Here is an 18,086-nt window from a genome sequence, read left to right on the forward strand (position 1 = left end):
GCGGGGCGGCGACGGCAGCGGCGACACGGCGCTAGGCGGCGGTGGGTGGCGCGGTCTAGGCGGCGGGGCAGGGTGGTTCGGGTGGTGAGGTGGGGTCCGGGGGCAGCGTATATAAGGAGGGGGGCTAGCTTGGGGGAGGGGGCAAGGCGGCGCGGGGAGGAGTCCCGGCCAGACTCGGCTTGCGGTGGCAGCGCGGTCTCCTTGAGGGAGACGGCGGCACGGGGTGGTGGGCCGTCCTGGCCCGGTTGGGCTTCGGCCCAGCCGGGCGCTAAAGATTTTTTTTAAAAATAATTTCGCCGAAACTTAAATAAATCCTAGAAAATGAAATAAAAATCTAAAAATGCCAAAACAAATTTTCACCGTCTAAATAAAATATTTAGAACAAGATGAACATTTTCTTGGCCCTAAAATGCAACTTCGAAAAACGTGCAATTTTTCTAATTCGAATAAAATAGCAATAAACTCCGAATAAAATCCAATATTTGATTTTAATATTTTTCCTCCAATATTTCATTTATTTTGGAGAAGTCATATTATCTCCTCTCATATATTTTAATATAAAATATTTTCGGAGAGAAATATAATTAAAACCAAAAGTCCTCGTTTCAATATTCGATAGAATTCAAATATGAAAACGGTGAAATCTCCAACTCTCTCCGAGGGTCCTTGAGTTGCTTAGAATTTCGAGGGTCGTGAAATGAAATGCAGCAAAATATGATATGCAGGAATGATCTATGTATAACATTCCAAATTGGAAATTTGGGATGTTACGCATAAGTTTAATGCTATGGATAGATTTTATCTTAATTCTTCTTTCGTAGTTGTGGATGCTTGCGAGAGAGGTTAATCATAAGTGGGAGGCTTGTTCAAGTAAGAATGTCACCCAAGCACCAATCCACCCATATATCAAATTATCAAAGTAGCGAACGCGAATCAAACCAACCTGATGAAAGTGACTAGATGAAATTCCCGTGTGTCCTCAAGAACGATTTGCTTATTATAAGAGACCTTTCCGGCTTGTCCTTTGCTATAAAAAGGATTGGGCTACCTTGTTTCACCTATGGTTACTATTGCTACTTATTACTTGTTACAAATTATCTTGCTATCAAACTACATGTGACCGACAATTTTAGTGCCTGCAGAAATTACCTTGCTGAAAATTGCTTATCATTTTCTTTTGATCCTCGTTGGGTTCGACACTCTTACTTATCGAAAGGACTACGATTGATCCCCTATACTAGTGGGTCATCAAGCGTGGTGGAGAGAGTGGAAGCACATGATTCCTACTTCAACCTCACCAGAGATTGTTGCAGATAACTCTCATTCTCTTCTAAGTAGAAGTGCCCATCTTCTATGAGGATGCTTGCACTAGGTACCACCGTCAATGCCGTTGGTGAGATGGTCTGGATGCGGGAGAGCACATGCCTGAAGACGACTGTGAGATTGTCCCACGTCGTGGTGTAGGTGTTTGGAACAGAGTATCTGAGAGAACCAAATGTGCAAGATACAGAAAAGTTGATGGCTATTAGAGCAGCAAGAGGCTTTTCAGGTATGCTCGGTTCAATGGTTGCATGCATTGGCAATAGAAGAACTGTCCCAAAGGTTTGCACGGGATGCACCAAGGTCACACCAAACAGGCAACCATCATACTTAAAGAAGTGGCATCAAAGGACTTGCGGATTTGGCATGCTTTCTTTGGCATGTGTCTGGTTCTCACAACTACATCAATGTGCTCTAGTGATCTCCCGTGTTCAAGAGACTTTGCAATGGGAAAGCGCCGACATGCAACTACACTGCCAACAAGCACGGCAACAACATGGGGTACTGCCTTGCAAATGGTATCTATCCTTAGTGGGCGGCGTTTGTGAAGACCATATTTTGATTCTCATGGCAATAAAAAAACAACTTTGCAACAATGCAAGAAGTAGCTAGGAAGGATGTGGAGAGGGAATTCTAAGTGCTCCAAGCTCATCGGGAAATTTGTACATGGATTTGCAATGATGTGGGAATCAAAGATTTTGTGGCAGCTGATGACATGTTGTGTCATTTTGCATAATATGATTGTTGGGCACGAGGATGAAAGGGTATCCCGAACCCATGATTTGAGAAGCCCGGAGAACAAGACCACATCCCGGATCAAGATGCAGGTATGATTATGATTTTTTTTGCGTATGCATCGGAATCTTTGAGGTGAACAGGTGCACGTGTAGTTACTCAATGATCTTGTGGTGGAATGTGAACCCACAATTAAAACCAAGAAGTTTAATATTTGAACTCTGCACTCCAAATAAATTTTATGTTTGAGCTATGTATTTCATGTGTGAACTATGTTTGAATTGTCGTACTACTCTATTCTCTTCTGATATTCAGGTGTATGTTGGACATGCATGAATTTGCATGGATTTGGAGGTCAGTTATGAGGAGTGTGGTTGCTAACAAGACCTTTGAGGGGACGCCTGGACGGCGCATGCCATGACGTGTGGGCCTTGGCTCTCCTTCTACCTCGTAAAGTGCTCTGGCTCTTCGATCCCGAGCGGGAGCGTCTTCGCGTTCTTGCGGCGGAGCGCCTTCGCATTCTTGCGATGGAGGCGCCTAGGGTCTGAAGGAAATATGCCCTAGAGGCAATAATAAAGTTATTATTTATTTCCTTATATCATGATAAATGTTTATTATTCATGCTAGAATTGTATTAACCGGAAACATAATACATGTGTGAATACATAGACAAACAGTGTCACTAGTATGCCTCTACTTGACTAGCTCGTTGATCAAAGATGGTTATTTTTCCTAACCATAGACATGAGTTGTCATTTGATTAACGGGATCACATCATTAGGAGAATGATGTGATTGACTTGACCCATTCCGTTAGCTTAGCACTTGACCGTTTAGTTTGTTGCTATTGCTTTCTTCATGACTTATACATGTTCCTATGACTACGAGATTATGCAACTCCCGTTTATCGGAGGAACACTTTGTGTGCCACCAAACGTCACAACATAATTGGGTGATTATAAAGGTGCTCTACAGGTGTCTCCTAAGGTACTTGTTGGGTTGGCCTATTTCGAGATTAGGATTTGTCACTCCGATTGTCGGAGAGGTATCTCTGGGCCCACTCGGTAATGCACTTCACTATAAGCCTTACAAGCATTGCAGCTAATGAGTTAGTTGCGGGATGATGTATTACGGAACGAGTAAAGTGACTTGCCGGTAACGAGATTGAAATAGGTATTGAGATACCGACGATCGAATCTCGGGCAAGTAACATACCGATGACAAAGGGAACAACGTATGTTGTTGTGCGGTTTGACTGATAAAGATCTTCGTAGAATATGTGGGAGTCAATATGAGCATCCAGGTTCTGCTATTGGTTATTGACCGGAGACGTGTCTCGGTCATGTCTACATAGTTCTCGAACCCGTAGGGTCCGCACGCTTAACGTTACGATGACGGTTATATTATGAGTTTATATGTTTTGATGTACCGAAGGTTGTTCGGAGTCCCGGATGTGATCAAGGACATGACGAGGAGTCTCTAAATGGTCGAGACATGAAGATTGATATATTGGAAGCCTATGTTTGGATGTCGGAAGTGTTCCGGGTGAAATCAGGATTTTACCGGAGTACCGGGAGGTTACCGGAACCCCCCGGGAGCTTAATGGGCCTATATGGGCCTTAGTGGAAATAGAGGGAAGCAAGGGGAATGTGGGGCGCCCCCCCCCAAGGCCCAAACCGAATTGGTTTAGGGAAAGGGGGCCGCCCCCCTCTTTCCTTCTTCTCCTCTCTCTTTCCTTCTCTCGAATCCTATTCCAACTAGGAAAGGGGGGAGTCCTACTCCCGGTGGGAGTAGGACTCCTCCTGGCGCGCCCTCTCCCTGGCCGGCCGCACCCCCCCTTGCTCCTTTATATACGGGGGCAGGGGGCACCCCATAGACACAACAATTGATCGTTTGATCCTGTAGCCGTGTAAGGTGCCCCCCTCCACCATAGTCCACCTCGATAATACTGTAATGGTGCTTAGGCGAAGCCCTGCATCGGTAGAACATCAACATCGTCACCACACCGTCGTGCTGACGAAACTCTCCCTCAACACTCGGTTGGATCGGAGTTCGAGGGACGTCATCGGGCTGAACGTGTGCTGAACTCGGAAGTGCCGTACGTTCGGTACTTGATCGGTCGGATCGTGAAGACGTATGACTACATCAACCGCGTTGTGCTAACGCTTCCGCTTTCGGTCTACGAGGGTACGTAGACAACACTCTCCCCTCTCGTTGCTAAGCATCACCATGATCTTGCGTGTGCGTAGGATTTTTTTTGAAATTACTACGTTCCCAACAGTGGCATCCGAGCCAGGTTTTATGCGTTGATGTAATATGCACGAGTAGAACACAAGTGAGTTGTGGGCGATATAAGTCATACTGCTTACCAGCATGTCACACTTTGGTTCGGCGGTATTGTTGGATGAAGCGTCCTGGACCGACATTACGCGTACGCTTACACGAGACTGGTTTTACCGTCGTGCTATGCACACAGGTGACTAGCGGGTGTCAGTTTCTCCAACTTTAGTTGAACCAAGTGTGGCTATGTCCAGTCCTTGCGAAGGTTAAAACAACACCAACTTGACAAACTATCATTGTGGTTTTGATGCATAGGTAAGAACAGTTCTTGCTCAGGCACGTAAAACTTGCAACAACAAAGTAGAGGACGTCTAACTTGTTTATGCAGGGCATGTTGTGATGTGATATGGTCAAGGCATGATGCTAAATTTTATTGTATGAGATGATCATGTTTTGTAACCGAGTTATCGGCAACTGGCAGGATCCATATGGTTGTCACTTTATTGTATGCAATGCAAACGCCCTGTAATGCTTTACTTTATCACTAAGCGGTAGCGATAGTCGTAGAAGCATAAGTTGGTGAGACGACAACGATGCTACGATGGAGATCAAGGTGGCGCGCCGGTGACGATGGTGATCATGACGATGCTTCGGAGATGGAGATCACAAGCACAAGAAGATGATGGCCATATCATATCACTTATATTGATTGCATGTGATGTTTATCTTGTATGCATCTTATCTTGCTTTGATTGATGGTAGCATTATAAGATGATCTCTCACTAAATTTCAAGATAAAAGTGTTCTCCCTGAGTATGCACCGTTGCCAAAGTTCGTCGTGCTCGGACACCACGTGATGATCGGGTGTGATAAGCTCTACGTCCATCTACAACGGGTGCAAGCCAGTTTTGCACACGCAGAATACTCAGGTTAAACTTGACGAGCCTAGCATATGCAGATATGGCCTCGGAACACTGAGACCGAAAGGTCGAGCGTGAATCATATAGTAGATATGATCAACATAATGATGTTCACCATTGAAAGCTACTCCATTTCACATGATGATCGGTTATGGTTTAGTTGATTTGGATCACGTGATCACTTAGATGATTAGAGGGATGTCTATCTAAGTGGGAGTTCTAAAGTAATGTGATTAATTGAACTTTAATTTATCATGAACTTAGTCCTAGTAGTATTAGCATATCTATGTTGTAGATCAATAGCTCGCGATGTTGCTCCCCGTTTAATTTTTATATGTTCCTAGAGAAAACTAAGTTGAAAAATGTTAGTAGCAATGATGCGGATTGGATCCATGATCTGAGGATTATCCTCATTGCTGCACAGAAGAATTATGTCCTTGATGCACCGCTAGGTGACAGACCTATTGCAGGAGCAGATGCATACATTTTGAACGTTTGGCTAGCTCAATATGATGACTACTTGATAGTTTAGTGCACCATTCTTAACAGCTTAGAATCGGGACTTCAAAGATGTTTTGAACGTCATGGAACATATGAGATGTTCCAGGAGTTGAAGTTAATATTTCAAGCAAATACTCGAGATGAGGGATATGAAGTCTCCAACAAGTTCTATAGCTAAAAGATGGAGGAGAATAGCTCAAGCAGTGAGCATGTGCTCAGATTGTCTGGGTACTACAATCGCTTGAATCAAGTGGGAGTTAATCTTCCAGATAAAATAGTGATTGACAGAATTCTCTAGTCACCATCACCAAGTTAGTAGAACTTCATGATGAACTATAATATGCAAGGGATAACGGAAACGATTCCCAAGCTCTTCGTGATGCTGAAATCGACGAAGGTAGAAATCAAGAAAAGCATCAAGTGTTGATGGTAAACAAAACCACTAGTTTCAAGTAAAGGGACAAAGGGAATAAAGGGGAACTTCAAGCAGAACGGCAAGCAAGTTGCTGCTCAAGTGAAAAACCCAAGTCTAGACCTAAGCCTAAAACTGAGTGCTTCTACTGCAAAGGGACTGGTCACTGGAATCGGAACTACCCCAAGTAATTGGCAGATAAGAAGGATGGCAAAGTGAACATAGGTATATTTGATATACAAGTTATTGATGTGTACTTTACTAGTGTTTATAGCAAACCCTCGGTATTTCATACTAGTTCAGTTGCTACGAATAGTAACTCGAAACGGGAGTTGCAGAATGAACAGAGACTAGTTAAGGGTGAAGTGACGATGTGTATTCGAAATGGTTCCAAGATTGATATGATCATCATCGCACACTCCCTATATTTTCGGGATTAGTGTTAAACCTAAAATAAATGTTATTTAGTGTTTGTGTTGAGCATGAATATGATTGGATCATGTTTATTGCAATACGGTTATTCATGTAAGTTAGAGAATAATTGTTGTTCTGTTTACATGAATAAAACCTTCTATGGTCATACACCCAATGAAAATGGTTTGTTGGATCTCGATCGTGGTGATACACATTTTCATAATATTGAAGCCAAAAGATGCAAATTTAATAATGATAGTGCAACTTATCTGTGGCAATTCCGTTTAGGTCATATTGGTGTAAAGCGCATGAAGAAAATCCATGTTGATGGGCTTTTGGAATCACTTGATTATGAATCAGTTGATGCTTGCGAACCATGCCTCATGGGCAAGATGACTAAGACTCCGTTCCCCGAAACAATGGAGCGAGGAAAAGATTTGTTGGAAATCGTACATACTGATGTATGTGGTTCGATGAATATTGAGGCTCGCGACAGGTATCATTATTTTCTGATCTTCATAGATGATTTGAGCAGATATGAGTATATCTACTTGATGAAACACAAGTCTGAAACATTTGAAAAGTTCAAAGAATTTTAGAGTGAAGTGGAGAATCATCGTAACAAAAATAAAAGTTTCTACGATATGATCGCAGAAGTAAAATATTTGAGTTACGAGTTTGGCCTTCAGTTAAAACAATGTGAAATAGTTTCACTACTCACGCCACCTAGAACACCACAGCATAATGGTGTGTCTGAACGTCATAACCGTACTATTATTGGATATAGTGCAATCTATGATGTTTCTTACTGATTAAACCACTATATTTTTGGGGTTATGCATTAGAGACAGCTGCATTCACGTTAAAAAGGGTACCATCTAGATCCGTTGAGACGACATCGTATGAACTGTGGTTTGGCAAGAAACCAAAGTTGTCATTTCTTAAAGTTTGGGGTTACGATGCTTATAAGAAAAAGTTTCATCCTGATAAGTTCAAACCCAAGTCGAAGAAATCTGTCTTCATAGGATACCCAAAGGAAACAGTTGGGTACACCTTCTATCATAGATCCGAAGGCAAGACATTCGTTGCTGAGAATGGATCCTTTCTAGAGAAGGAGTTTCTCTCGAAAGAAGTGAGTGGGAGGAAACTAGAACTTGATGAGGTAACTGTACCTGCTCCCTTATTGGAAAGTAGTTCATCATAGAAATCTGTTCCTGTGACTACTACACCAATTAGTAAGGAAGCTAATGATGATGATCATGCAACTTCAGATCAAGTTACTAGCGAAACATCGTAGGTAAACCATAGTGAGATTCGCACCAGAGTGGTGCGGTAATCCTGTTCTGGAGGTCATGTTAATTGACCATGATGAACCTACGAACTATGATGAAGCGATGATGAGCCTAGATTCCGCGAAATGGCTTGAGGCCATGAAATCTGAGATGAGATCCATGTATGAGAACAAAGTATGGACTTTGATTGACTTCGGCGAGCCATTAAGAATAAATGGATCTTCAAGAGGAAGACGGACGCTGATAGTAGTGTTACTATCTACAAAGCTAGAATTGTCGCAAAAGGTTTTTCGACAAGTTCAAGGTGTTGACTACGATGAGAGTTTCTCACTCATATCTATGCTTAAATCTGTCTGAATCATGTTAGCAATTGCCGCATTTTATGAAATCTGGCAAATGGATAAACAAAACTACCTTCCTTAATGGATTTATTTAAGTGGAGTTGTATATGATGCAACCAGAAGGTTTTGTCAATCCTAAAGGTGCTAACAAAATATGCAAGCTCCAGCGATCCATCTATGGACTGGTGCAAGCATCTCGAAGTTGGAATATACGCTTTGATAAGTTGATCAAAGCAGATAGTTTTATACAGACTTGCGGTGAAGCCTGTATTTACAAGAAAGTGAGTGGGAGCACTACAGCATTTCTGATAAGTATATGTGAATGACATATTGTTGATTGGAGATAATGTAGAATTATTCTGCAAAGCATAAAGGAGTGTTTGAAAGGAGTTTTTTCAAAGAAAGACCTCGGTAAATCTGCTTACATATTGAGCATCAAGATCTATAGAAATAGATCAAGACGCTTGATGAGTTTTTCAATGAGTACATACCTTGACAAGATTTTGAAGTAGTTCAAAATGGAACAGTCAAAGAAGGAGTTCTTGCATGTGTTACAAGGTGTGAAGTTGAGTAAGACTCAGAACCCGACCACGGAAGAAGATAGAGAGATAATGAAAGTCATTCCCTATGCCTCAGCCATAGGTTCTATAAAGTATGCCATGCTGTGTACAAGACCTATTGTATACCCTGCCCTAAGTTTGGCAAGGGAGTACAATAGTGATCTAGGAGTAGATCACTAGACATTGGTCAAAATTATCCTTAGTGGAGTAAGGATATGTTTCTCGATTATGGAGGTGACAAAAGGTTTGTCGTAAAGGGTTACGTCGATGCAAGTTTTGACACTGATCCAGATGACTCAAAGTCTCAATCTGGATAATTATTGAAAGTGGGAGCAATTAGCTAGAGTAGCTCCGTGCAGAGCATTGTTGACATAGAAATTTGCAAAATACATACGGATCTGAATGTGGCAGACCCGTTGTCTAAACTTCTCTCACAAGCAAAACATGATCACACCTTAGTACTCTTTGGGTGTTAATCACATAACAATGTGAACTAGATTATTGACTCTAGTAAACCCTTTGGGTGTAGGTCACATGTCGATGTGAACTATGGGTGTTAATCACATGATGATGTGAACTATTGGTATTAAATCACATGGCGATGTGAACTAGATTATTGACTCTAGTGCAAGTAGGAGATTGAAGGAAATATGCCCTAGAGGCAATAATAAAGTTATTATTTATTTCCTTATATCATGATAAATGTTTATTATTCATGCTAGAATTGTATTAACCGGAAACATAATACATGTGTGAATACATAGACAAACAGAGTGTCACTAGTGTGCCTCTACTTGACTAGCTCGTTGATCAAAGATGGTTATGTTTCCTAACCATAGACATGAGTTGTCATTTGATTAACGGGATCACATCATTAGGAGAATGATGTGATTGACTTGACCCATTCCGTTAGCTTAGCACTTGATCGTTTAGTTTGTTGCTATTGCTTTCTTCATGACTTATACATGTTCCTATGACTATGAGATTATGCAACTCCCGTTTACCGGAGGAACACTTTGTGTGCCACCAAACGTCACAACATAATTGGGTGATTATAAAGGTGCTCTATAGGTGTCTCCGAAGGTACTTGTTGGGTTGGCGTATTTCGAGATTAGGATTTGTCACTCCGATTGTCGGAGAGGTATCTCTGGGCCCACTCGGTAATGCACATCACTATAAGCCTTGCAAGCATTGCAGCTAATGAGTTAGTTGTGGGATGATATATTACGTAACGAGTAAAGAGACTTGCCGGTAACGGGATTGAAATAGGTATTGAGATACCGACGATCGAATCTCGGGCAAGTAACATACCGATGACAAAGGGAACAACATATGTTGTTGTGCGGTTTGACTGCTAAAGATCTTCGTAGAATATGTGGGAGCCAATATGAGCATCCAGGTTCCGCTATTGGTTATTGAACGGAGACGTGTCTCGGTCATGTCTACATAGTTCTCGAACCCATAGGGTCCGCACGCTTAATGTTAAGATGACGGTTATATTATGAGTTTATATGTTTTGATGTACTGAAGGTTGTTCGGAGTCCCGGATGTGATCAAAGACATGACGGGGAGTCTCGAAATGGTCGAGACATGAAGATTGATATATTGGAAGCCTATGTTTGGATGTCGGAAGTGTTCCGGGTGAAATCGGGATTTTACCGGAGTACCGGGAGGTTACCGGAACCCTCCGGGAGCTTAATGGGCCTATATGGGCCTTAGTGGAAATAGCGGGAAGCAAGGGGAGTGTGGGGCGCCCCCCCCCCAAGGCCCAAACCGAATTGGTTTAGGGCAAGGGGGGCCGCCCCCCTCTTTCCTTCTTCTCCTCTCTCTTTCCTTCTCCCGAATCCTATTCCAACTAGGAAAGGGGGGAGTCCTACTCCCGGTGGGAGTAGGACTCCTCCTGGCGCGCCCTCTCCCTGGCCGGCCGCACCCCCTTTGCTCCTAAGGATGGCAATGGGTCGGATTTGGATCGGGTTGAACAATATCAAATCCATATCCATATCCATGAAGATAGTCTTTGGCCGCCCGTGAAAAAATCCATGGGTGAAAAATTGTGTCCATGTCCAAACCCGATGGATATCCATACCCATTGGATATCCGTTGGGTCCTCTCAAGACATATAAATAAGACATATCATAATGTTAACATAAGCTCTTCCATTCTTCACCTTGTGGCAGGCTATACTTCACTTATGGTAAACATCAACTTATGGCAAATCAACGTCCACTAACAACCTAATATCACTTAGTATTTTTCTAAAAGATGAGAATGACGAGTCATTTAATGAGGAGATAAAAATAAGGGAAGGGTCGCTGAAGTATGTTATGGTGGGAATTGAATGTCAACTAATAGAAGTTACGTCGGGGATCATGCAATTTTTTGTATGTTTTAGATAACAAAGTGGAAAATTGCAGTGGGACATGTGACTGTGGGGTAAGGATAGCAGATTTTGGCCCAATAAATCATACTATCTGGTCGAGTTTGGGTATACCCATGGGTACAAGTTTAGATCCATGCCCTACCATGAGCAATCGGGTCGGGTTTGGACGCTATCCATGGGCACAAAAGCATATCCAAACCCTATCCATTCGGGTCGGATATCCATGGGTATCCATGTCCATGGGTAAAATTGACATCCTTACTTGCTCCTTATATACGGGGGCATGGGGCACCCCATAGACACAACAATTGATCGTTTGATCCTTTAGCCATGTGCGGTGCCCCCCTCCACCATAGTCCACCTCGATATTACTGTAACGGTGCTTAGGCGAAGCCCTGCGTCGGTAGAACATCAACATCGTCACCACACCGTCGTGCTGACGAAACTCTCCCTCAACACTCGGCTGGATCGGAGTTCGAGGGACGTCATCGGGCTAAACGTGTGCTGAACTCGGAGGTGTCGTACGTTCGGTACTTGATCGGTCGGATCGTGAAGACGTACGACTACATCAACCGCGTTGTGCTAACGCTTCCGCTTTTGGTCTACGAGGGTACATAGACAACACTCTCCCCTCTCGTTGCTATGCATCACCATGATCTTGCGTGTGCGTAGGAATTTTTTTGAAATTACTATGTTCCCAACAGGGTCCGCACCCACTGTCATCAGCGACCGACGGAGGACATCGCGGAGGAGCCTTTGCATGCTTCCAGATTCGTGCTCAGTTGATGAACTCTTTATCTAGTGGTACTTCCAGAATCACTAGATAAATAGTAGGTTACTTCATACCACTAGATAAAAATACACCACAAGACAGTTGATGAGCGAGTGCAAATGAGTGGAGTACCATATGCCTCTGTTATTGGCTCCATCATGTATGCTATGATATGTACAAGACCAGATGTTTCTTATGCGCTAAGTTTTAGTAGCAGATACCAGAGTGATCTAGGAGTGGCTCACTAGATAGCAGTTAAAAATATTCTTAAGTACCTTAGGAAAACAAAGTACATGCTCCTTGTTTATGGAGGAGATGAAGAACTCGGTGTAAATGGTTACACCGATGCTAGCTTCATGACTGATATAGATGACTATGGATCTCAATTAGGTTATGTTTTCACGCTTAATGGTGGTGCGGTTGTTTGGAAGAGTTACAAACAAAACACTGTTGCGGATCCTACAACAGAAGCAGAGTATATTGCAGCTTCAGAAGCTTCAAAGGAGGCATTCTGGATCAAGAAGATTCTTGAAGAGGTTGGTGTAGTCCCAAGTGTGATGAATCCAATGGCTCTCTATTGTGACAATAGTGGAGAAGACCAGACACATTGAACACAAGTATCACTTTGTCCGACAATAGGTTGAGAAGGGCTATGTGAAGATTCTCAAGTTTCACATGGATTTGAATGTGTCAGATCCAATGACGAAGGCTTTACCACGAGCAAAACATGAGCAACACTAGATATCTAGAGGTGTTAAAGAGACTATGTAAACTAGATTATTGACTCTAGTGCAAGTGGGAGACTGTTGGAAATATGCCCTAGAGGCAATAATATTTGTATTATTATATTTCCATATTCATGATTATAGAGTTTATATTCTATGCTATAACTGCTATGATCCTGGAATATGCGATTCACTGGAAAACCCATATGCACGTGTGGAATGATAAATGGTTAAATAAAAGGTTCATAGTCTTGCCTCTAGGAGTAGCTCAAGTGTTTTTGGTGATCATGTTTTCTGGATCTTAGGATATCGTCAAGTTTTTCCTAAAACAACATTGAGATTATGACGTTAGAAGAACGGTCATATTGAATCGAACCGATCTAGTTTGTTATGACTTGAGTTAATATTGTATGTAATCAATTGTAATAACATGGAGTGTTAACATGTGATTTTGCTCCTTAGACCATGAGAGTATCGCGCTCACTTATTGCCAAACGTTGGGCTTTGGGGTTGCTCGAACGTCACCTGTAACACTGTGATTATAATAACAACTTATGGGTTCATCAGAAAGTTTGATAAGTGGTCGGATAGCTCGAGAGTGGAATTTGCTCCTCTGATGATGGAGAAATATTCTTATGGCCCTCTCATGTGACACCATCCATCATCATCTAGCCAGACACAGGTGACTACATGATATGTCTCCAACATATCTATAATTTATGAAGTATTCATGCCATGTTTACAACAATTTTATATGGTTTTGGTATGATTTGATTAGAACTAACCCGAACTGACGCTGTTTTCAGCAAAACTACTATGGTGTTGTTTTTTGTGTAGAAATAAAAGTTCTCGGAATGGGTTGAAAATTTCCGATGATTTTTTTGGACCAAAAGAGACCCCCGAAGCACTGGAGCTGGGCCAAAAGAGTCCCGAGGAGGCCACAAGCCTCTAGGGAATGCCCTTGTGGGCCCCTCGGGCACCCCCCTGACATGTATCCAACGCAGAAATTTTTTATAAATACGGAAACCCCCCAAAAGAACCCTAGATCGGAAGTTCCACCGCCGCAAGCCTCTGTAGCCACGTAAAACCAATCGGGAGCCCGTTCCAGCACCCTGCCGGAGGGGGAAACCATCACCGGAGGCCATCTTCATCATCCCGGCGGTCTCCATGATGAGGAGGGAGTAGTTCACCCTCGGGGCCGAGGGTATGTACCAGTAGCTATGTGTTTGATCTCTCTCTCTCGTGTTCTTGATGTGGCACGATCTTGATGTACCGCGAGCTTTGTTACTATAGTTGGATCTTATGGTGTTCTTCCCCCTCTACCTTCTTGTGCTGAATTGAGTCTTGCTCTTTGAGGTTTTGTTATGTTGGATTGAGTATTGGATTTTAGAACACTTGATGTATGTCTTGCGATGGGATATATGTGGTGACAATGGGATGTTCTATTGATTCACTTGATGTATGTTTTGGCACTCAACTCACGAATTCCCGAGGTGACATTGGGGTAATCTATGCATAGGGGTTGATGCATGTTTTTGTCCTACATTCTCCGATAGAAACTTGGGAGTGATTCTTTGTTGCACGTTGAGGGATTGTTATATGATCCAATTATGTTATCATTGTTGAGAGATTTTGCACTAGTGAAAGTATGAACCCTAGGCCTTGATTTCAAGCCTTGCAATACCATTTTTGCTCACTTTTGTTACTAGTTACCTTGCTGTTTTTATATTTTCAGATTACAAAAACCTATGTCCGCTATCTATATTACACTTGTATCGCCATCTCTTCGCCGAACCAGTGCACCTATACAATTTACCATTGTATTGGGTGTGTTGGGGACACAAGAGACTCTTTGTTATTTGGTTGCAGGGTTGTTTGAGAGAGAGCATCTTCATCCTACGCCTCCCACGGATTGATAAACCTTAGGTCATCCACTTGAGGGAAAATTTCTACTGTCCTACAAAACTCTACGCTTGGAGGCCCAATACGAGTCTACAAGAAGAAAGGTTGCATAGTAGACATCACTACATCACGGGGATGTTGGAACACAATAACGAGAAAGAAGAACAAAACCCGTAACAAGGATTTCGGTATAGTGAGCATGGTGATGACTCAGGAGGATACCGATGAATCCCGGGTTTTGTGAAATATCGCAAAGCAAAGGGGACATCACATGATAACCAAAGTTTCACTCAAATATCATTCGTGTTCTCATAGGGATCGATATGGACATCCACGGTCCCGCTATCGGTTATTGAACGAACGATTTCATTCATATCTATGAGTTAGCGAGCCTACGAGGTCACAAGCTTAAGGCAATTACAATCTATTGAGTGTTAGTAGGACGGGAGTGATGAGAATATATTTGTGAAATTGTTTCATTAATATTTGGAATAGTTTTGAGAGGAACCGAAACCGTATTGGGGTCACCGGAAGGGTTTCGGTGAATATCAGGTAATATAATGATCTAAAAGTATTTAAAACTATTTTATATTTAATTTAATATCAATGGGCTTTAAAAGGCCAAGAGGGAAGGCGCCCCTTCCTATAAGGAAGGAGGCCGAATTGGGAGGGGAGGAGTCAGACTCCTCCTCCCCCTGGCCGGCGCACCAAGGGGGAAACTTTCCCCCTTAGTGGCAGCCCTCCCTCTCCCCTCTATCCTATATATACTTGAGGTTTGATGCTCTTTTGAATACACAAGTTTTGGAGCCTCCTCTGGTTCTTCTAGTTCTAGTTGGTCCTAGTTGACTAATTAGAGCTAGGCTAATCCTCTTTTCCTCATAATTAGAAGCCCCGTGTGGTTCTAATCTTCCCCCTCTAATTCTCCGGCAATGATTAGCTCTGGATGGCAAAGCGCTGCCGGATCCTGAAGGTTGCATGCTTGAAACCAAGTAGAGAGGTCGTGGGCAGTTCGTGGGATCGTTCATCGATAGTTCGAGAGACTCCAAGTACGATCTACATCGACACGTTCTTCTTCCGCTGCAACTTGGTGACGGTAACGATCGTGATCCCAACGCGTCATACATCTTCATATTGATCTTGGGTATGCGTATGCGTGGAATTTTTTGTTTTCTACTACATTTGCCAACATATTTGGGGATAACATTTATTCATAGCTAAAGCACATTTTGGGATAACACATACACCCTCCATCCATATATATATGCCTAATGCGTTTTCTGAGACTGACTTTGAATATTGATAAGATTAATAGTACTATATGAGATGTATAATGTGAAAATTATATCATTGAAAGCTTCTTTCACGAATGAATTTGATGGTATGATGTGTGTAACTTGCATGCCATGTATTATTGCTCTAACATATGGTCAAAGTTAGCCTTGAAAAAACACATTAGGCCATATATAGATAGATAGAGGGAGGGAGTAACATTAAATTCATGGCTAAAGCGTGTTTTGGCCACGAGTCTAACCGTTGGGAGTAAAGTTCATTTTGGGATAACATTGATTCGCCCCTAAAACGCGTTTTGGGATAACACGTAACATTGATTCATGGCTAAGGCGCGTTTGACCTTGAATCTGACCGTTGGGACTAAAGCCTATTTCGACCGTGAATCTGACCGTTGAGAGTAAAGTCCACTTTGGGATAACATTGATTCACATTTAAAGCATGTTTTGGCATAACATGTAACATTTATTCATGGATGAAGCGTGTTTTGACCGTGAATCGACCGTTGGTACTCGAAATCCATAAATAGGGGTGGGGTTGGATCATGGTAGGTATACTCCATCGTTGTGCCTCCTTTCCCTGCCGAGTAGCACAACCGCGCCTCTTTGCTCGGGAGCGCAGGCGTGCGCAACCGCGCCTCTTTGCTCAGGAGCGCAGGTGTTACCATCAACTCCTCGCCAAACGAATCAGCACCTACCTCTCCTACTCTTATGGCTTGAGATCACTTCTCCCCATCCAAAAACCCTCCCCCATGAATTTATTTGCACAAGATCCAATCAAGGAGAAACCTTAGAGGCCCAGAATGGAGGCGTCGGGGTCTTTGTGCACCCCATCTGGAGTCCGAAGCAAGCTCACGTTCAAGATCTCCGGCTATAGCCTTCAAAGGGGCCTCGGCGTTGGAAGTACTTTTCGTCTGCCGCCTTCGATGTCGACGTCTACTTCTGGCGCATCAAGTACTACCCTAATGAGGACTACATGTCCCTTTCTGTGGAGCTTGCGACCAGGCGAGGGCATCCTTCGAGGTCAGGCTCGTTGACCAGACCAGCAAGTTGTCGCCGTTGGTGGTGCTCTCCCAGAAGATGTCGATAGTGTTCTGCTCTCATTCGCCAACCTATGTGGGCACTTCCTGCAACCATCGGAGTATTTGCAGGATAACAACCCTGTGATTGAATGTGATGTCACAGTTCTGGCGGCAATAACTGTGCCGCCCTTTAACATCCAAGTGCCTCCCTCAGACCTGCCGGATAATCTCAAAGAACTGCTTAAGGAAGGGGAAGGAACAGATGTCACGTTCAAGGTCAGAAGGGGGAGTTTTCCTGCACACAAGATTGTACTTGCGATGTGGTCGCCTGTCTTCGAAGCAGATCTCTTTGGGTCGATGGGCGACGGGACAAGGCGTACCATAACCATAGAAGATATGCAACCTGCTATTTTCAGTGCATTGCTTCACTTCATCTACATGGATTCATTGCCTTCCATCGGGACATCTGATGGAGATGATGGTGAAGAAATGGTCAAGCACTTGGTCATGACTAAGAACAGGTATGCCATGAAGAGGATAAAGGTGATATGTGAGAGCATCCTTTGCAAGAATCTTAATGTTCGAAATGTCACTACTCCCTCTATTCCATAATGTAATGTGTATAGATTTATTTATTTTTGAAAAGTCAAACCTAACAAACTTTGACCAAGTTTGTGAAGACAGATATTTACATCTAGAACGCCAAACAAATATCCTTAGATTCACCATAAGACGTAGTTTCATGTTTGTATATATTTGATATTGTAGATATATATTTGATAAGTTCAGTTTAAGTTTGCAAAATTTGGCTTATCAAAAAATCTATATGCACAACATTATGGAATGAAGGGAGTACTACTTTAGCTCTCGTGACCATTATCATTGCAACCACCTAAAAATGCTTGCCTTGAGTTTCTCACTTCTCCAGATAGAATAGCCGATGTGGTGGCAAGCGAAGGGTATGCTCACATCAAAAGATCTTTCCCTGCTATCATAGCAGATGTTTTTGAAAGGGCAACTGAGTCTCGCAAAATTTAGTGTGCTCATCCTTGGTTAGCTGTATAGCTAATGGATATTGACTTGTTCACAATAAATTCGGTTCGCAACAATTCTTCCATGCCGACAATCATTTTGGCTTAAATATTTGATGTTTCAGTTCCATAGTTCTCAGTCAAGCTGAAATGAGCAATAGAATGAGATAGCCCAGATGCTATCTTCAGTTTAA

At 42.7% G+C, this 18,086-nt stretch overlaps 1 pseudogene; it reads left to right on the forward strand.

Annotated features, from left to right (window-relative positions):
- The first annotated feature begins 16,528 nt into the window (after positions 1–16,528).
- Positions 16,529–17,473, forward strand: LOC119315936 (annotated as a pseudogene).
- Positions 17,474–18,086: the final 613 nt, after the last annotated feature.

This window comes from Triticum dicoccoides, chromosome 6A (assembly GCF_002162155.2).
Source record: "Triticum dicoccoides isolate Atlit2015 ecotype Zavitan chromosome 6A, WEW_v2.0, whole genome shotgun sequence".
Classification (NCBI taxonomy): domain Eukaryota; kingdom Viridiplantae; phylum Streptophyta; class Magnoliopsida; order Poales; family Poaceae; genus Triticum; species Triticum dicoccoides.